Below are 23,045 nucleotides of genomic sequence, written 5' to 3'. Positions count from 1 at the left end.
GAAGGATAAATATTTGGCCCAAGAACCATGCCTCATGAAAGAAGGTTTAGCCTTACATACCTTTCCTTTCAACTATTCTATCACTTGCACGTGCTTCTTCAATGTTCACGCTTCTACCTTCATTAGAGTGCATATTAATATTAGATAATCGATAACTTAGCATTCATGACTAAATCTAGAGAAAATCGGACAACATCTCCTTTATTTATACGACTTCCTCCATATCATATATCAACTCCCAAACGTCAATAATAATATTCACAATATCATCACAATAGCCTTTATTCAACTACTTTATCCTTACATTTCAATTCACCTTAATTCATCCATATTCATGGTCATATCACACAATTTCGTTCATTTATGTACAAGGTCTATTCCATGTTCTCAATATCATTTATAACATGATCATAATCATAATGTATCAAGAATCATAACTCAATCCAAACATTTACTCAAAAGTGACACTATTCCCACATTCATGACCCATTTCCTAGTTTCTTATATAATCCAAGTGTTTCAACTTTCAAATACCTTAAACAACAAGGAAATGTCATAAAACTTACCTTAGATGGTGTAGGATTTAACCTCGGGTGCAAATACCTCACTTGAGCAAAACCCTAGTTTTTCCTTCACTTGGATTTCTTGCTTTGGATGAACTTTAATGGATTTCTTATACTTGATTCACTTGGTTTAATGAAGTTGAACACTAATTTCTCTTGAAAACTTGTGGGAGAAATGTGGAGAGATGTTTTAGAGAGAAGGGGAGTGAAAATTAAATGAAATGAAATGAAACTTGGATCCTTATTAAATAACACAATTCAGTCCCGACCAGAACATACGGACCAACATACGGTCCGTATATTTTTCATTGGCCGTATGTTTGGTCCAGTGAGGTGTGCCATTCTGGGCTGAACCTACGGCTTGACATACAGCTCGTGAATTTTATACGGCTAGTATGTCTGGCCGTATAATGCCCAGTGATTCCGAACTTGTTCTCGTCGACTTGTTTGATCTCCAATCCTCATGGAACCTTCTTGGCACTTGTCTAACACCCCAATACCAATCTAAGGGACGTTATAACTCTTCTCCAAAATATCTTTAAGTCACCATTAACTCGTTACTCATAAATTCTTTCCGATACTTATCGTAAGCCTTGCCTTTTCTTGGCAATCTTTCTCGTCCAACATCGAATGTCTTTGAAATCTTACTTAAGGTCATCAAATGCTATTCCTTATTTATTGAAACACCATATACTTCGTACTCATCGCTATTCTATTCACTGTGCATCAACGAAATTTTTTTTCGAGGCGTAACATTCTCCCCCCCTTAAGAACATTCGTCCTCGAATGTTGGGCACTCGGGAATTCTACGAAAATTTTGCCAGAGTTTTCCCTATAATATGGCACTACCATCCTGTCACAACAACCCATAATAACAATGCCTCACAGGGCCACAACATAATAGCAATAGAATTTGGCCACACACGACCCAAATGCATAAAAGGAAAACATACATACCTTATGATCTTGACGTCTCATCTTGGCCCTCTTCCGGGGGCTGGAATAAGTGCGGATATTTGGATTTCATGATTTCTTCCGCTTCCCATGTCATCTCTTCTCGATTATTATTTCTCCACAAAACTTTAACTGAGGCCACTTCTTTGTTTCTAAGCCTCCGTACTTGCCTATCTAATATGGCAATGGGTATTTCATTATAAGCTAACTTTTCTGTCACTTGAACATCATTTACTGGGACGATCCTAGTAGGATCTCCAATACATTTACGAAGCATCGAGACATGGAAAAATAGATGAACTGACTCCAAATCAGGAGGTAGATCTAATTCGTAAGCCACTTTGCCTACCTTGCGCACAATTTCATAAGGCCCAATGTACCGGGGACTTAGCTTCCCCTTTTTGCCAAATCTCATAACGCCCTTCATTGGAGACACTTTCAAGAATACCTAATCTTTAACTTGAAACTCTAAGTCCCTTCGGCGATTATCTGCATAGGACTTTTGACGACTTTGGGCTGCTAACAACCGATCTTGTATGAGCTTCACTTTCTCTATGGCTTGCTGGACCAAAGCTGGCCCTATCAATTTAGCCTCTCCTATTTCAAACCACCCAATTGGGGATCTACATTTTCACCCATATAAAGCTTCATACGGTGCCATTTGGATGCTAGAATGATAACTATTATTGTAAGCAAACTCAATGAGTGGTAAGTGGTCATCCCAACTACCTCCAAAATCTAACATACATGCCCGTAACATATCCTTAAGAGTCTGAATGGTACGTTCAGCTTGTCCATCATTCTGTGGATGAAACGCCGTGCTAAGGCTCACATGAGTCCCTAAGCCCTCTTGGAAGGGCTTCCAGAAATCAGCCGTGAACTGAGTTCCTCTGTTTGAGATAATAGATACTGGAACACCATGAAGTCGCACTATCTCTTTAATATAGAGCTTTGCATAATCTTCTGCTACATACATCGTCCTGACTGGTAAGAAATGAGTTGACTTCGTGAGTCTATCCACAATCACCCATATGGAATCATACTTACGTCAAGAACGGGGTAAGCCTGTGATAAAGTCCATGTTAATTACTTCCCACTTGCAAGTTGGGATTTCTATAGCTTTCAACAATCCGCCCGGCTTTTGATGATCGATCTTCACTTGTTGACAATTGGGACATTGAGCTACAAATTCTGCTATATCTTTCTTCATCCCATTCCACCAATACATGAATTTAAGATCATGATACATTTTCGTTGCTCCGGGGTGGACAGAATAACGGAAAAAATGAGCTTCTCTCAATATTTGGTGGTGCAACCCTGCCACATTAGGAACACATAATCTGCCTCAACAATGGAGAACTCTGCTCCTGCAATCTCAAATGATGACTCCTCTTTCTGAGGGAGCGTGTCTCTGTAATGCTTTAGCATGGAATCTTCGTATTGTCGCTCTTTCACTTCCACTACTAGCGACGAGACTGCTGCATTCTGAATGGTAGTTCCTTTGCTACCTGAGTCCACTACTCGAACTCCTAGGCTAGCTAACTGCTGGAGCTCACGGGCCATTTCTCTTTTCTATGGTTGTACATCACACAAACTTCCCATAGATCTGTGGCTAAGAGCGTCAGCCACAACATTTGCCTTTCCGGGGTGATATAGAATGTCAACATCATAATCCTTTAGCAATTCCAACCATCGTCGTTGCCGCAAATTCAACTCTTTCTGCTTGAAGATATACTGAAGGCTCTTGTGATCTGTGTAAACATCTACATGAACACCATATAAATAATGTCTCCACATTTTTAATGCATGAATCACTGCAGTCAATTCTAGATCATGAGTTGGATAATTCTTTTCGTGTTTTCATAATTTCCTTGAAGCATATGCAATCACCTTACCATGTTACATCAATACACAACCTAGCCCAATGCCTGAAGCATCGCAATAAACAACGTAACCTTCCAATCCCTCTGGAAGTGTTAGGACCGGTGCAGAAGTCAATCTATCTTTTAGCTCTTGGAACCCACGCCCACATGCATCTGTCCACTGAAACTTAGCTGATTTCTGGGTCAGCTTTCTGAGTGGTCCAGAAATAGAAGAGAAACCTTCAACAAATCTCCTGTAATAACCTGCTAAACCCAGAAAGCTATGAACCTCCGTAGGAGTTGTGGGCCTTGGCCAAGTCTTCACGGCCTCAATCTTTTGGCTATCTACCCGAATACCATCGGCTGAAACAATGTGCCCCAGAAATGTCACTGAGTTCAACCAAAACTCACACTTGAAAAATTTTGCAAACAACTCTCGAGTTTGAAGAATTCTAAGGACAGTACGCAAATGATCCGCATGTTCTACTTCGGATCTAGAATACACCAAGATGTCATCAATGAATACAATCACAAATAGATCTAGGAAGGGCCTGAACACATCATTCATCAAATCCATAAATACTGCCGGTGCATTAGTTAGCCCAAATGACATTACCCGGAACTCAAAATGGCTATATCTCGTTCTGAAGGCTGTCTTAGGGATATCTTTCTCCCTAACTCTCACTTGATGATACCCGGATCTCAAATCTATCTTGGAAAACCATTTGGCACCTTGTAATTGATCAAATAAATCATCAATCCTCGGAAGGGGATACTTATTCTTAATCGTCACCTTATTCAATTGCCGATAGTCAACGCACATTCTCAAGGAGCCATCTTTCTTTCGACAAACAATACGGGTGCTCCCCGCGGGGATGAACTAGGCCTAATAAAGCCTTTCTCAAGCAAGTCTTTCGGTTTCTCCTTCAACTCTTTCAATTCATGGGAGCCATTCTATAAGGAGGAATAGATATAGGCTTGGTGTCCGGCAACACATCAATAGCAAAATCAATCTCCCGTTCAGGAGGAAGGCCTGGAAGCTCTTCCGGAAATACATCAGGAAATTCATTCACTACGGGAACTGACTGAAGAGTCGGCGGTCCAGCTTCTACATCTTGAACCCGCACTAGATGATAAATGCAATCTTGTGTGATCATTTTCCTTGCCTTTAGATAGGAAATAAACCTACCCTTTGGTGACGCCGTATTTCCCTTCCATTCTAAAACTGGTTCTCCCGGAAATTGGAAGCGAACCATTTTCATTCTACAATCAACATTGGCGTAGCAAGAAGCCAACCAATCCATGCCCATAATAACATCAAAATCCACCATTTTTAACTCATGCAAGTCAATCATAGTACGACGATCACAAGTCACAATTACACAATTTCTATATACTCGGCTAGCTATTACCGATTCACCAACGGGTGTGGACACCTCAAAAGGTTTAATCGACTCCGATTTGATTCTAAATCGACCCGCAATATATGGAGTAACATATGACAATGTGGAGCGAGGATCTATCAAAGCATATACATCATGAGAAAATACCGATAATATACCTGTGACAACATCAAGAGATGACTCAAGATCTTGGCGTCCAGCCAAAGCATAAATACGGTGCTGAGGACCGCTAGATCTGGGGACTCTCCCTCTGCCTCTACCATGGCCGACTGGCGCATGTGAAGTTGGCCCCATAGGGCGTATAAAAGATAAAGAACCGACTATCGACCCTGAAGGCTAGGTCCTACCTCTGCCACCAACTGAGGGGCAATCTCGCATAATATGGCCTGATCTACCACATGAATAGCAAACCTCGGAGCCCAATCTACACTGACCCCAATGTAACTCCCCACACTGGGAACATCGTGGTACCGGTGGCCTCGTCTGACCCGAATCACCTCTGAACTGAGATCCCGAAAAGCTCTGACTCGGCCCGGGGTGAGTATATCTATCAAATCTCTGGCCTGAATACCATGGAGGCGCACTAGTCATAGAATAGCCTGAATGTCTAGAAGACTGCTGTCTGTGCCCGCCTCTATACTCGCTCATCGGACCCGAAGATCTAGCCCTCTTGCCATGCCCTCTATCATGCTCACGCTCACTTCTTTGTTGCTGTAGGATTTCCTCTAAATTCTGAGCATGGGCTTAGATGCGTGAAATATCCATATTGTCCTGAAGGGATGCAGTCAAGCACCTATCCATCAAATGCGGCCCTAGGCCTTTCACAAACCGATGCACCCGGTCACCCATATCCGCTACCATGGCCGAAGCATACCGAGCCAAGGAATTGAAGCGGAGACTATACTCTAGAGCACTCATGCTCCCTTGCCTCAAATTTAGGAACTTATCGGCTCTAGCTCGCCGAACTTCCGGAGGCAAATAATGTCGGAGAAATGTGTCCACAAATTCTTGCCATACCGGGGGAGGTGCATTGGCTCCCCGGGAAGCCATCCAAACCGTGTACCAATGAACTGCGACATCTCTCAATCTATAGGACGCTAACTCCACCGATTCGGTGTCCGAAGCATGTATCAACCGAAGCGTCCTCAACATACCATCAATAAAATTTTGAGGGTCCTCATCCGACTTTGATCCAAAGAATTTCGGAGGGTTCAAACTAATGAAATCACGGGCTCTTGCACTAACCGCCCTATCACCTTGCACTGCACTTTGCCTCTGAGTCTGGGCAGCAACCAACTGAGTAAGCAAATTAATGGCCTCTTTTACATCTTGGCCTGAAGCATCCGGTGGAGGAGCTGGAGGTGCTGGAGCCGGGGCGGAGGCTCCCTCATGGTCCTCTAGTATAGGCATTGAACGGGAGGACTGAGATTGAGCCGCACTCTAGGACTCACTTTCTTCTACTACCGGTGGCGGTGCTCTTTCAGCCCGCTTTTCTGCCACCGTCTTACCCTTTTGGGCTGCTGTAGCCTTTCTCTTTACAGGCATTTCTAAAATACACAACACATAGTTAAGAAATAAGAAGTTCTTACATCATAGCTCTATCGCACGATTTTTGATGAAGAAAGAAGGTCATTCATTCCTAAAATGCCCGCAGCTTCTTCTTTATAAGTGTGGCGCGTAACACACCCATGACCAAGACTCTACTAGACACGGCTCGTAGACACACCCTAGGACTGAACTGCTCTGATACCACTTTTGTCACGACCCAACCAGAGGACCGCGATGGGCACCCGGTGCTATCCCACCCGGGCACCTCTTAACATACTTTCACATCATATCTAGGTGAGCCACATAGTTAAATCATGCTTTTCATTCATCATCATTCTAATCACATTGGGCAACAACACATCTATATCGTCATTAACAACTATGCCCATGTAAATGTACATAAGTCGACAAGGCTAACAAATAATATCCCAAAATATAGGCCGACGAGGCCAAACATATCTAACCATATACACAATGTCTACGAGCCTCTAAAGAGAATACGTCATATAATAACATATGGGCGGGACAGGACCCCGCCGTGCCCATGAATATGTACACAAAAGAATCTATACCAAAAGCCGCAACTCCGAATGAAGTGGAGCTCGCTATGTAGTCCCCGAGAAAATACGGCTATGGATCAAGTCTCTGTCTCCCTGGCCACCGGCGGGCATGACGCAACGTCCACAAACAAAAGGACGTCAGTACGAAGAATGTAATGAGTATGTAAAGCATGATCAATATCAATATGGAAGCATAACAGACAATATATTAAATAACATAAGATGGGAGACAATAGCATCATCGTCATATCACTTACTTGCTTTCCATAGGGAGGTTCCATTTCTATTGCATATCTGTGTACATACATCCATATCCATACTCGTTTACCTTTCGTGTCTATTTGCATATTCGTATTCATATTTCCATTTACATCTCGTATACATTGCATATACATAGCCTTTACATAACATTTACATATACATAGCATGTTCGTACTCATATTGATGTCATGTACATAGCATTTATATAGCATACCCGACCACGATGGTTCGGTGTTTCACATACCTGGCCCTAGCAAGGCTCAGTGTCACACATACCTGGCCCTACCAAGGCTTAGTGTTATCCGTACCCAACTGCAGTGGTGCGCGCGTAACATATATATACATATACCTATTTATTCTACCCGGCCATATAAGCTCGGGTTTCCATAATAGCCCCACATGGGCACACATACATATAAGCTCATAAGCATCTTTAGCCTTTTTACTATCGACATTCATTACATTCAAACCTTAGAGGATTTCTCATCGTATAAGGAACTTAGTACAATTGTGTCATATCGAGAATCATAAGCTTAGTAGCTTTTAGAGATAGGATCATTGAAGAGTATCATAAGCTCATAGAAGGATAAATATTTGGCCCAAGAACCATGCATCATGAAAAAAGGGTTAGCCTTACATACCTTTCTGTTCAACTATTCTATCACTTGCACGTGCTTCTTCATTGTTCATGCTTCTACCTTCATTAGAGTGCATACTAATATTAGATAATCGATAACTTAGCATTCACGACTAAATCTAGAGAAAATCGGACAGCATCTCCTTTATTTATACGACTTCCTCCATATCATATATCAACTCCCAAACGTCAATAATAATATTCACAATATCATCACAATAGCCTTTATTCAACTACTTTATCCGTACTTCTCAATTCACCTCAATTCATCCATATTCATGGTCATATCACACAATTTCGTTCATTCATGTACAAGGTCTATTCCATGTTCTCAATATCATTTGTAACATGATCATAATCATAATGTATCAAGAATCATAACTCAATCCAAACATTTACTCAAAAGTGACACTATTCCCACATTCATGACCCATTTCCTATTTTCCTATATAATCCAAGTGTTTCAACTTTCAAATACTTAAACAACAAGGAAATGTCATAAACCTTACCTTAGATGGTGTAGGATTTAACCTCGGGTGCAAATACCTCACTTGAGCAAAACTCTAGTTTTTCCTTCACTTGGATTTCTTGCTTTGGATGAACTTTAATGGGTTTCTTATACTTGATTCACTTGGTTTGATGAAGTTGAACACTAATTTCTCTTGAAAACTTGTGGGAGAAATGTGGAGAGATGTTTTAGAGAGAAGGGGAGTGAAAAGGAAATGAAATGAAATGAAACTTGGATCCTTATTAAATAACACAATTCAGTCCCGACCAGAACATACGGACCAACATACGGTCCGTATATTTTTCACTGGCCGTATATTTAGACCGCATGTTTGTTCCAGTGAGGTGTGCCATTCTGGGCTGAACCTACAGCTGGATATACGGTCCGTGAATTTTATACAGCCAGTATGTTTGGCCGTATATTGCCCAGTGATTCCGAACTTGTTCTCGTCGACTCGTTTGATCTCCAATCCTCATGGAACCTTCTTGGCACTTTTCTAACACCCCAATACCAATCTAAGGGACATTATAACTCTTCTCTAAAATATCTTTAAGTCACCATTAACTCGTTACTCATAAATTCTTTCCGATACTTATCGTAAGCCTTGCCTTCTCTTGGCAATCTTTCTCGTCTAACATCGAATGTCTTTGAAATCTTACTTAAGGTCATCAAATTATATTCCTTACTTATCAAAATACCATATACTTCGTACCCATCGCTAGTCTATTCACTGTGCATCAACGAAATTTTTTTTCGAGGTGTAACAGATGCTTACCAGTACTAGTATTGTAGTGATACTACTCTTGCTATATCCCTTTTGGGGGTGTAGAAGTTTTTAGAAAATTGATTGGTGGAGCTTTTTGAAAGATGCACGGTGTCAATCTTGAAGGCCTCCATCCTTTTCATTCTGGGATGGAGGTTGGGTCTTAGATTTATTATTGAATTCCAGTTCAACATTAGTCGCTCTTGTAATAGTCTAGGCCAGGTCATCAAAATGAGTCATTGTAATTATTTAATCATTGTAAACACTTTCAGTATTTCGTTTAAATGTATTAGTTGACCTCTATTTTTTGATTATTATATTTCTTGAAGATTATTAAATCTCGTCCCTTACTTCTAAATGTTTTATGTTGGGTTGAGGTTCCGTCTACCGAGTTGGGAATGGTAGGTGCCCGCACAATCCTAAAATGGGTCGTGAAAAGCAAATACTCCTCATGTTATGGGTGGACGAGATTTCCGCAATGAGTTGTCCCAAATCAATTGAGGACCTTTCATCCATTTCATGGAACTAATTTCGAACGTTGCAGTGCATATCCTTTGTTATTGACACAAATAAGGAATACCTTTGACACCTATAAGTTTGACTGTTAAGTCCATTCCTTGTGCCTTTGCCGCCCTCATTGTTCGAGGATGGATGGTTGTTTAATTAGTATCTGATATAACGACCCATTTCATTGTTACTGTGACTTCCGAGAAATCTAGGACCTTTACCCCCGTAAAGACACCTTCGGATCTTCACGCGCTTAAATCGTTAACTTGATCGGACAAATAGTGCGAGGTCGCGTGAAAAATATTGAATTGGGCCATTGGTCCCGGTTATGCCGCTATAGACCCATACCTGTCGCCCCTGCGCTGGCGTCACAGTGGCATGGTACTCCGCCAAAGCGGAGGTGTAGTATTCTAACGGACCATCCCAGTGGTGGGGTTACCACTGAAGCGGTGCTGCCATAGCGACCATTGGACCACCACGGCAGTTGACGAGCAGTTATTTCCCTATTTAAAACCCCGCTTATTGACTTGACCTAGCTTTTATTTTCTTAAGTCACAACCGCCACCTGGAGATATTTTCAGCTACTTGAGACCAAAATGTTGGGAAGCTAATCTCCTTAAATCCCTTATTTCTTCTCATTTAATTCCTCCTTTTCTTCTTACACCATTTGTGATTTTGGCAAAGCTTAAATTGAGGGTTCTTTCCTAAACCATCTAATTTTCCTAAATGGGTTAAATGGTTAGAGTCTAATAATGGTTTATGAGAATTAGTTAGATAGGATTGACCAAGATTAACCTTGTTTTCCATAAAGAGGTGAGGTTTGCATAATCATGAACTTAGGTTAATTATTTTAAGAATGTTGATTTTACCCCTATGACCCCGAATTCTTCAAGCTTTGCTTACTTGAATATGTCCATCATTCCTAGAACTCTCGGATCTATGGGCTCCCTACGAAGATAGAAGATGGAATCCAAGTGGATGTTCGCGCTCCTGTTCGGCCTCGAGGTAGGTTACGACTTCCTTTCTTGGTAGACTCTGGTTAGACTTACATATTCATGTATTAGATGAAACAGAGAATGCGTGTATAGGATTTTGGTGTTTGGGTTTGACTTCTTAGGATGGTACTAATGTGCAATTTATGTGCTCGGGCTTGTGGCCTGTAAATTACCTAGGTTCATGTGTTAGTATCCTTTGCGTATCAGTGATTTTTATGTGACTTGGAAGACTAGTTGTTCAGTACTTGGCTTACTATATTCCATTGATGAGGAGTTCTCATATGTTGTGTATAAACATGTCCGATGTTATTTAATATTAAATCATAATCAGTTATCAAAATTGATAAAACATGCTAAGAGAACGTGAAATGATTCTAGACTGGAGGCTTAGTGGTGACTTTATATGTAGAAAGCGTATTTACCATGTATTGATGTTGTTAGGCAGTAAAGGAATGAGGTGATATTGTTATTGTGACTTTGTCCGTGTTGGATATTGGTGACTAGTGCTAATCTTGTTCATTGTCACGACCCAACCCCGTAGGCCGTGACTAGTGCCCGAACTGGGCACCCATATGCACTCACGAACCAGATTCGGCATACAAATGACTCGTACATAAATCAGTATCAAACGTGGCTCCAAACCGACGCATACAAAACATATACTACACAGAAGCCGGCAAGGCTATCATAATATACAAAACATAGAGAAACATATATACACGCAGCCGATAAGGCTGCCACGGCGGATGAGCCGCCCAAGCACAACTTACTCAACGCATCCGAACAAAACTGTACATAACCCACATCTATGTCTACAGACCTCTAATACCGAACAACAGAATCCGATGACAGGACAGGGCCCCGCCGTACCCTGAATAAACATAAACATATACATTGGAGAGTATATACCCAAAATATCGGCTCCAGAACAAAGGGAGTACTCCGAACAGCAGAATGGAAATCCTACGCCGATGGATCACCAAAACGTGTATCTGTACCTGCGGGCATGAAACGCGACCCCGAAGAAAGGGGGTCGGTACGGAATATGTATCGAGTATGCAAAGCGAAGGTACAAGCAAACGTAACCGAGTCATGATCGAAACGAGTACAGAAAGTAGACATAGTAACTGAAGTATCAAAGCGCTTGCGTCTGACATACAAATCATACATATGAGGTACAGAAGGCAAACATAATGATCATCATATACATACCGTAACACATCATAACATCATAACCAATCATATGAGATGCCATTAGCCGATGTGGGATTGGCCTAAACCAATGTGGGATTGGCCTAAACCGGTGGAATGTTACCTCATCTAATACATACGGGTTTGCCCCACCACCGGCTCCGATTTCAATTGATCATATTACAGAATTCATACAGATAACATATTCCGTAACATATACACACAGTACCTGGCCGAGAGGGGCTCGGCGTATCGGCCACATCATAACATCATAATACATACCCGGTTCCCGGCCAAAAGGGGCTCGGCGAACCGATCTGATACCAACTGATCATCATAGACTTAAAAGGTAGGTAAACTGATCAAACTTGAAATCGGGATAATCGTCATATCATATTCTTGCAAAATTCATCCGAAGTACGTAAAGGAAAGTCGCGGGACCCACGGATGGGTGTCAACCCGAGCCGGGCCCGCCTATGAAAAACATAGTCATCATACAACATGGGATCATTTTTGAGCATATCGAAGCGATCCGGTGCTGTCTGTGAAAGTTACGGACTTTCGTAATTTTCGGAATCATTTAGGAACAAAACTCTTTTAAAAATCAACTTTTATGCAACTTTTGAAACTTAGTCATACAAAAGACATAAAGCCCATATTTCATCATATCAAACATACGAGGACTAAGAACCAAATAAGAATCACAGACATGGTCGGATCGCGAGAGTAGAATTTCCTCGAGGCTCGTATCATAGCCTATTTACGACTAAGGCATGCCAAAAGAAGGAAGGGATACGCTTTACATACCTTGATCGCTCCCAACGCTAATCCAGACTCAAGCTAATTCCCACCTACGTCTCGGGCTGCCCAAGGTCTACAAATAAATCATAATATGCCAAACATTAGCTATAGACATTTGGGCATTTAATTCCAAATTAGCCCTTAATTCTACAGAAATTTGGGCAGCATTTCCCCTGTAAATAGGCCACCCCGAGAATTTAACTCGGCCAAAATCAACAAAAACAACAACAACAACCAACCTAGCAACATCAATAACCAATCCGAAAAGCAATATAACATTAATAACTCTCTTTTACATCATTCGGCAACTTTCAATATATTCGATTCAACGACTTACGTTCAAGCCAACATCAACGCTTTTACATTCAATTACCAATCCGAATCCATACTAGCAACATTTAATAACATTTCAAACAATTCATACAATATTTCCAACAATCCAACAAGGCTCCAATTTGCCCGAAAACTATCCCCAAACCCGAGACACAACTATAATCCATTTCTAACTTCCGAATCATGATTTGCATCAATAATCCATACTATAACGATATCATTATCATAAATACACAAATTACATCAAACGCATAATAACCTTCAATTCAGCCCATACATTTACAACATCAATCCTGAATCATTAAAAGCTCATTTCAACATAGAATTCATTACGACAACCACTAAAACACTAAGCGACATTAATGCGTTCTTTGTCATATAACATGACCCATTTTCGGCCAACATACACATGCACATATTGATAATTCTCACTCATTTCTTCACACTACAACAATTATCATACTACATAGGACTTAATTCATCACTTAAACATAACACAACACACACACACCTCACACGGCTATATGCTACACACACCACCTTCACTCCAACATGCCATATTTCATGATTTTCATCCATTTTAACATACTACAACATACATACAACCTTTATAACACATAAAACATGATCAAATCTTACCTTTCTTCTTTCAACTCCACACTAAGCTAGGGTTTGCGATCTACACAACGGGTGGTTGGATGACCCGAACAACACTTCCACGTTACTTAGGGACCTCAATTAGTGGATTTGTACCAAGGAAATATTTTGGAATGGCTTGAATTGACTTCAAATTTTCCTCTTTGGCCGAGAGCCTCACTTAGTCTTCAACTTCTTGCTCTTTTTTTTTCTAAGTGTTGGAATGAATAAGATGACTTAGAAGTCATCTTTTAAGCTCCCATATGAATTGCACAAGTGTCTATGGCCCACACATATGTGTTGGAGCAATTAAAATTGAACACAAAATGTGTGGGACCATCCAACCAAGCCACACGGCCACAAGGCCAATTTTGCATGATTTTCAACTTTCCAATACTACAATTTTGGTCCCAAATTGTCCCATACCAACAAATCCATGAACAACTTATGTCTCAAAATCAAATCGAAGGTCAAAAGTCCCGACTTTGTATCCCAGAATGGTTTTGTCTCCAACCTATCATAATGTGCAAAAATGCGGGATATAACATCTTCCCCCTTTAGAACATTCGTCCTCGAATGTTAAATTTGCCTTATGGGATCTTATAAACACTCGGGGGAGTTTCTTTTACAATTATCACAAACACTTATACATCAATCAAGATAACCAATTAAAGAGTCTAAAGTACCTGTTGTCGCATCTGGTGGCGCCTCCTGATCCTGTCCACGGGTCAACGCATATAGGCGGTTCGATGGACCGCCAGAACTGGAGGCTCCGCCACGGCCTCTCCCACGGCCGGCTGGCGTCGTCGTGCCCCGCCCCATCGGCGCATAGCACGGAAGGGGGAAGACGAACCGCGCCGAATCGGGGCAAGCGGGCCGCACCACCCGGACCGCCCCCCGTACGGACACTCTCTCTTGAAATGACCCTGGCCGCCACAAGTAAAACAAGCGCCCGTGGCGCGATAACACTCTCCCGAGGTGATGCCTCCCCGCAGGAACACGGGTCCGGGCGGCCTCATCCGACTACCGGAACCTCTCGTCCAACCGCGAGCCCGAAACCCCGGAGCTCGGCCGCCCCCGAATATCCCGCACCCTCTCGATCTCTGGGGTGAACCGCGGGGTGTACTCCGTGATGCCGGGAAGGGTGTCCGCTATATCGCCGAGGCAGCCTGCCTCGAGACTCTCCGTATCACCGCATCTAGCCCTCTTGGCTGGCCCCCATCATAATCCCTATCGGGCTGACGCCCCCTGTGTCGCTCCTCCATACCCTGGGCATGTGCCTGAATCCGTGCAATGTCCATCCCCGATCGGGGCCGCCATCACCGTACAACCGTCAACCAAATAGTCATCCAGCCCCTATCACATACCGGCATCCGGTCACCATATCGCCACATAAGCGGGCGACACCGGCCGCCGAATCAAACCCAACTATACCCCGACGCTCCCCGCCCCCCCTCGCTCAACAAAGCAGAACCGTCTACCCCCGCCCGCCCTCACCTCCGGGTAGAAAATCGGCCAGAAGGCCTCTCGTAAACTCGTCCCATACCGCCGGGAGGGGCACCCTCACCTTCGGACAACATCCAGACTCGTACTCAATTAGCCGCTACATCCTGCAACCGATAGGATGCCATCTCAACCGACTCTGTCTCGGAAGCACTAATCAATCGCAGGGTACGCTGCATCTGTCGGATGAACTCCTGAGGGTCCTCTGCGGGCTTTGACCCAAAAAACTCTGGTGGGCCACAAAGCAGAAAATCACGGGCCCTCTGGCTGTCATATCTATCCGCACGATCACCCCCTGATCCGTGCCTGTGAACCTGGGCCGCCATCAATTCGGTCAATAATCGGACCGCATCTCGCATCGTTCGATCCTCCGCCCCTGGCTGAGGAGCCGGAGGCGCGGGTGCTCGAACCTCGTGGGCCGGCGGTGGAGCCGCCGCGACCGCTCCCGCGCTCGTCGCCGCTCCAAGCCCCTCGACATCGGGCAGCAGCGAACCGGGCGTGAGGGGCACAATCTCCTCGCTCAAACCGGGCACGGGCCCTAGTAGCTACCCGGCCCGGGCCGGTCTCCGGCCGCGTCGTAGACTTGCCCTTCGGGCGCTGTGGCCTTCCACGGAGGCATCGCTGAAAACATAACATTTCATCAGAAAAGAGTCATCCTGATAACACAGCTCTATCGCACGATCTAAGATCAGATGGAAAGATAACATCCTAAATGCCCTGTAGCTTCCCTCGTTTATAGATGGTGCACAACACACCGATAAACAAGACTCTACTGGACACGGTCTGTAGACATTCCGAGGACGAACTTCTCTGATACCACTTCTGTCACGACCCAACCCCGTAGGCCGTGACTAGTGCCCGAACTGGGCACCCATACGCGCTCACGAACCAGATTCGGCATACAAACGACTCGTACATAAATCAGTATCAAACGTGGCTCCAAACCGACGCATACAAAACATATACTACACAGAAGCCGGCAAGGCTATCATAATATACATAACATAGCAAAGCATATATACGTGTACCGATAAGGCCGCATGGCGACGAGCCGCCCAAACACAACTTACTCAACGCATCCGCACAAAACCGTACATAACCCACATCTATGTCTACGTACCTCTCAATACCGAACAACGAGATCCGATGACGGGACAGGCCCCGCCGTACCCGAATAAACATAAACATATACATCGGAGAGTATATACCCAAAATATCGGCTCAACAAAGGGAGCACTCCGAACAAAGCACGGAAATCCTACGCCGATGGATCACCAAAACGTGTATCCGTACCGCGGCATGAAACGCGGCCCCGAAGAAAGGGGGTCGCACGAATATGTACCGAGTATGCAAAGCGAAAAGGTACGAAAAAACGAAATCGAGTCATGATCGAAACGAAGTACGAAAAGTAGACATAGTAACCCAAAATCAAAGCGCTTATTTCGACATACAAATCATACATATGAGGTACGAAGAAAACATAATGATCATCATATACATACCGTAACACATCATAACATCATAACCAATCATAAGATGCCATTAGCCGATGTTGGATTGGCCTAAACCAATGTGGGATTGGCCTAAACCAATGTGGGATTGGCCTAAACCGATTCCAAATATATTACGTAATTCATACCGTGGAATGTTACCTCATAGCTACCGCGGGTTTGCCCCCATATCTTAACATCATAATACATACTCCGGTTTGCCCCAACCATCCGCTCCGATTATCATCATACATCATATCATATCATCAATTCATACGGATAACATATTCCGAACATATACACAAAGCGCTATTATTTAGCCGCCAAGAAAAAATGTAATCGGCGTACGAACAAAGTATCAGTAACCATAAAATTTAAAACAATTTCAAAGACATAAATACATCCATCGTTTATAAGCCAAAACGGTAGTCAAATCGCTCTTCGAACCGATATCGAACCATTATAGTTACGTACCAAAAATGATATCATCATACTTAAAAGGTAGGTAAACTGATCATACTTGAAATCGGGATAATCGTCATATCATATTCTTGCAAAAGTCATCCGAAGTACGTAAAGGAAAATCGCGGGACCCACGGAAGGGTGTCAACTCGAGCCGGGCCCGCCTATGAAAAACATAGTCATCATACATCATGGGATGATTTTTGAGCATATCGAAGCGATCCGGTGCTGTCTGTGAAAGTTACGGACTTTCGTAGTTTTCGGAATCATTTAGGAACAAAACTCTTTTAAAAATCAACTTTTATGCAACTTTTGAAACTTAGTCATACAAAAGACATAAAGCCCATATTTCATCATATCAAACATACGAGGACTAAGAACCAAATAAGAATCACAGACATGGTCGGATCGCGAGAGTAGAATTTCCTCGAGGCTCGTATCATAGCCTATTTACGACTAAGGCTTTCCAAAAGAAGGAAGGGATACGCTTTACATACCTTGATCGCTCCCAACGCTAATCCAGACTCAAGCTAATTCCCACCTACGTATCGGGCTGCCCAAGGTCTACAAATAAATCATAATATGCCAAACATTAGCTATAGACATTTGGGCATTTAATTCCAAATTAGCCCTTAATTTTACAGAAATTTGGGCAGCATTTCCCCTGTAAATAGGCCACCCTGAGAATTTAACTCGGTTAAAATCAACAACAACAACAACAACCAACCTAGCAACATCAATAACCAATCCGAAAAGCAATATAACATTAATAACTCTCTTTTACATCATTCGGCAACTTTCAATATATTCGATTCAACGACTTACGTTCAAGCCAACATCAACGCTTTTACATTCAATTACCAATCCGAATCCATACTAGCAACATTTAATAACATTTCAAACAATTCATACAATATTTCCAACAATCCAACAAGGCTCCAATTTGCCCGAAAACTATCCCCAAACCCGAGACACAACTATAATCCATTTCTAACTTCCGAATCATGATTTGCATCAATAATTCGCACTACAACGGTATCATTTCATAAATATACAAATTACATCAAATGCACAATAACCTTCAAATCAGCCCACACAATTACAACATCAATCTCGAATCATTAAAAGCTCATTTCCAACATAGAATTCATTACGACAACCACTAAAACACTAAGCGACATTAATGCGTTCTTTGTCATATAACATGACCCATTTTCGGCCAACATACCAACATGCACATATTGATAATTCTCACTCATTTCTTCACACTACAACAATTAACATACTACATAGGACTTAATTCATCACTTAAACACAACACAACACACACACACCTCACACGGCTATATACTACACACACCACCTTCACTCCAACATGCCATATTTCATGATTTTCATCCATTTTAACATACTACAACATACATAAAACCTTTATAACACATAAAACATGATCAAATCTTACCTTTCTTCTTTCAACTCCACACTAAGCTAGGGTTTGCGATCCACACAACGGTGGTTGGATGACCCGAACAACACTTCCACGTTACTTAGGGACATCAAATTAGTGGATTTGTATCAAGGAAATATTTTTGGAATGGCTTGAATTGAAGTTGGTTTTCTCCTCTCTTGGCCGAGAGCCTCACTTAGTCTTCAACTTCTTGCTCTTTTTTTTTAAGTGTTGGAATGAATAAGATGACTTAGAAGTCATCTTTTAAGCTCCCATATGAATTGCACAAGTGTCTATGGCCCACACATATGTGTTGGAGCAATTAAAATTGAACACAAAATGTGTGGGACCATCCAACCAAGCCACACGGCCACAAGGCCAATTTTGCATGATTTTCAACTTTCCAATACTACAATTTTGGTCCCAAATTTTCCTAATTGTCCCACACCAACAAATCCATGAACAACTTATGTCTCAAAATCAAATCGAAGGTCAAAAGTCCCGACTTTGTATCCCGGAATGATTTTGTCTCCAACCTATCATAATGTGCAAAAATGCGGGATATAACATTCATGATATTGTAACACCTTACTTGTGGTCATTGATATGAGAATGGTGATTCCATAGTGGATTATTGAATAGCCTTTCCATTGATATATCCTAATCATGATTTTGTAGTATCTTACGTGTTGTCATTTGATACGAGGAAAGAGATTCTATTATGGCTTATTGTGCAACCTTTTTATGATATTGTAGGTGTGCCCATATATGGCATTTTGATATTGATTTGATTATTGACATTGAACTCATTCATTGCACGCATTCTTATCCTACTTGATATATTGTTGATACATTGATGACACTTGAGGAAACATTGTTGTGAGCTAGGATCAGTTGGATGAGAGTGACATGAGGACCCATGTCCGATGTTTATCCCGAAATTGAGGATGTACGTAGAGATTGCCGAGGCTTTTCCCGGAATCGTAAGGTAGTGGTTGACGAGGTGGTTACTGCAATAGTGAGGTAAATGGACTTCGCGAGTCCCCTATGGGTTGTGCTGCCGAGATGTGATGTTCCATCATCAGAGTACACGAGTATACTGGATATGCATTGCATCTATATTTCATATATTATTGCATTGCATTGTACCTTGGGCTTCTTGTGATATTGTCGTGATATTCTTGTTATATGATTGTGATATTCTTGTGGTATTATTGGGATATTCTTGTAGTATTCTTGTGATATTCTTGTGATCTAGTTATGATATATGAATTAGGATTGGATGAATTGAGACTTGACAAAGTTGGGCTTAGTTGTTATAACCACAAGCCATGATCCTGGATTACCATTGTTGATTGTCGTTGGCTTAGTTTTATATTTTGGCTTCCTAAAATTAGGTCAATAATGAATATTAGAGTGATGGAATAACTTCCCGATACTAGGAGTGAATAGTGTTATGGTAGTTGACTTGTGATACTAGAGTGTAATTGTCTATTGTATGTTACATGGGATAGAACAGAGTATAATGTAAGTTAGTCAAATCGATCACTAGGGGAGAGTTGATGAGAATAAGAATATTTGTTGTTGCGACCAGCGGTAGGTAATGTGCACTGTTGACCTAGTTTTACCTACCATGCTTATTTGTGAACTCTTTTACTAATATGTTCTTCTAACCATTGTCGGCCTATGATTCTTACCAGTACAAGTGTTGTAGTGATAATACTCTTGCTATATCCCTTTTGAGGGTGTAGAGTTTTTTTAGGAAATTAACTATTGGAGTTTTCCGGAAGATGCACGGTCCCTATCTTGAAGGACTCTATCCTTTTCATTCTGAGATGGAGGTTGGGTCTTAGATTTATTATTGAATTCAGGTTCAACATTAGTCGCTCTTGTACCAGTCTAGGCCAGGTCATGGGAATGAGTCATTGTAAATATTAATCATTGTAAACACTTTCGCTATTTCGTTTAAATGTATTGGCTGACTTCTGTTTTTTGATTATTATATTTCTTGAAGATTATTAAATCTTGTCCCTTACTTCTAAATGTTTTATGCTGGGTTGAGGTTTCGCCTACCGAGGTGGGAATGGTAGGTGCCCGCGCTATCCTAAAATGGGTCGTGACAAGTTGGTATCAGAGCCTAGGTTACTGTTCTCACAAATACAAGCGCAATGTCTAGTAGAGTCTCGTGGAATTGTACGTAGACGTCCGTTCCCATCCACATGAGACTAAAAGACATTTAGGAGAAATTTTCTCCTTTCATTCTAGTTGTGCTACTTCGGTCAAATTGGTATCTAAGTGTGTAATTATGTTATGTTACGGATTAGACCTAGTTTATATGAGGAAAATATTCAATTTAATTCCTGGTTGCGAAAGTTGTTCGGGCATTGGGTAAATTCCACTGTTCAGTGATTGCCGCCACAGCGGTCATACAACCACTGTAAGGTTACCGCGGCAGTGGATTGTTCACCGCTATAGCGGTACCCTCTATTATTCGATGACCGCTCCTGCGACCTCACCACCACTGAAGCGGGACCGCCATAGTGGTCTGAGAGACCGCAGAAGCGGAATGCCTGAATCAGAGACCTGCAGCTTCCCCTGTTTTTCATCACACTCTCCTATTCAAGATTCAACCCAAAAATAGAACAAACAGACAAAAGTCTATAAACAGCAGTCTCATAAAACCAAGCCCGACACGAGCTGAAAACCATCCAAAAACTTATTACAAACCAGATTATCCCAAAAAACCAAAAAGAAATTTTCCAAGACGGGGAACCAAACTACAAATCCAAACATAAGAAAACTAACATGAAATTGATTAAACATCCAAGTTAAACAAGGCAAACCCAAAATAGAATTGTTTGAAAATAAAAATCCATAGAAGGGAAACCAAAGAATAATCACGAGGGGGGAAGGGGTCTCTAGGCTGTCAGCTTGCTAATCACACCATCGTCATCCGAGCTGCCACCATCATCGCCTAATCCACCCTCGCCACCATCACCCGGGCCATACTCTTGAAGGAATGTTGCTCTGAGTCGTTATCATCCTCTACTAGAATTGACTCACGGGGGTGCATACTACTCCATACTCCCTTAATACCCCTCCAAGCTTTGATGTGAAGCTTGTCCCGTGACTTATTCTTCATTTTCTCCTTGTCAAAGTCCTTGCAAAGGTCACACTAATTTTTTGCCAGTATGGTATATGAAGTCTGTAGGGTGGTGAATGACTCACCCATCTTCTTCTGAGTTTCAAAATAAACCTGCATCTCGTCCTAAGTGGGGTAACCAGTAGCAGCTCCTGATGAACCGGACCTATCAGAATGCATGGACATCGTTCGAAACATAGAGATAATCTCATCGAAGCGCGAATCCATGCGCTCAAAAGGGCCCTAGATACGAGGGACCTCAGTCCCAGCCTCATGCTTAGCCCCATCTCCAGCCTCAATGTCGGCCTCAGCTCTACTCCCTCCCTTATCTGCATTATCCACCTTCCTCTTATTTTGATTGTTGACCGCGATTCCTCGATCCTTCATCTGTATTGGATGAAACGGAGCATTAGAAGGGACCCAGTCATCATCACCCTCCCTAGGAACCTTAGCCCTCCTACATAAGAAAGTAATCAGAGATAGGAACATTAAGCTCCCTCCACCAACCTTCAGAAACTCCTTCCACTCTTGAATAATCTGCGACCCCACATTTACCGATCTGTCAGCAAGGACACAAGCAACAACAAGATCTCGGGAGAAGGTCACATCATGGGTGTTCGAATAAGGACGGATTCAGCGGGATATAGTGTTTAGCCATCTCTTCGCCTCCGCAGTAAAAAGGTCACTGTATATTGCCATTTTACTATGAGCCCAACGAGCTTACATCCTCGTGCACCAGTTTGGAGGCCAGCCATATGGAATCTTTTTCCCTTGCCTTAACTGTTAAGGGCTTCTCTGGGTGATCATCAAGCCTATAAACTCGATTAATAGCCTTTAAACCTACTTGCACTAGAACACCTCTTATAATAATCTCCAGCTCGGGAGAATCCCAATCAACCGTGGGCAACATAGCATAAAACCCCCTCACCTATGTTTCATTGCAGTCACCTGAATCCCTGACCAAGCGAGTCCACTTGGTCCTTATCAATCTATCACGGAAGTCCGGAGCACACGTTTTGTTACACCTCTTAGTTTAAACATTGAGTTTCGTAAGTGTCAACCGTTTAATTGAGAACTCTGGAGTGATATGCGCCTATTTTATGGTTATAAGGGCTTATGATCATGTATGAGAAGTATCGGAAGGATTGGAGGACAATTAGGCAGAAGATGAAAACTGGGCGAATTGGGCAGAATTGCCCTTCGCGTGCGCGGGATGGTCTCGCATTTGCGATGGCCATGGGAATCCCAGGCCTTCGTGTTCACGAGAGGACCTAGCGTTCGCTAAGGTCAATTATTGAGTCGGTTTCCACCGACTTTGACCACCTATATAAAGGGGTAAGACCCCCTTTTTCATCAGATTTTGCCCAAAAATTCAATAAATCAGAAGAGGGAGTGAGGGAATCAAAAAGTAAGCAATTTTAAAGTAGCGGAGTATTAGTTAGGCTCGGATAGCGTATAGTGGTGATTTGTAGTCTTGTT

Source organism: Lycium ferocissimum, unplaced genomic scaffold (assembly GCF_029784015.1).
Source record: "Lycium ferocissimum isolate CSIRO_LF1 unplaced genomic scaffold, AGI_CSIRO_Lferr_CH_V1 ctg2694, whole genome shotgun sequence".
Classification (NCBI taxonomy): domain Eukaryota; kingdom Viridiplantae; phylum Streptophyta; class Magnoliopsida; order Solanales; family Solanaceae; genus Lycium; species Lycium ferocissimum.
The sequence above is the reverse complement of the archived record's forward strand: the minus strand, read 5'-3'. Positions refer to the sequence as shown.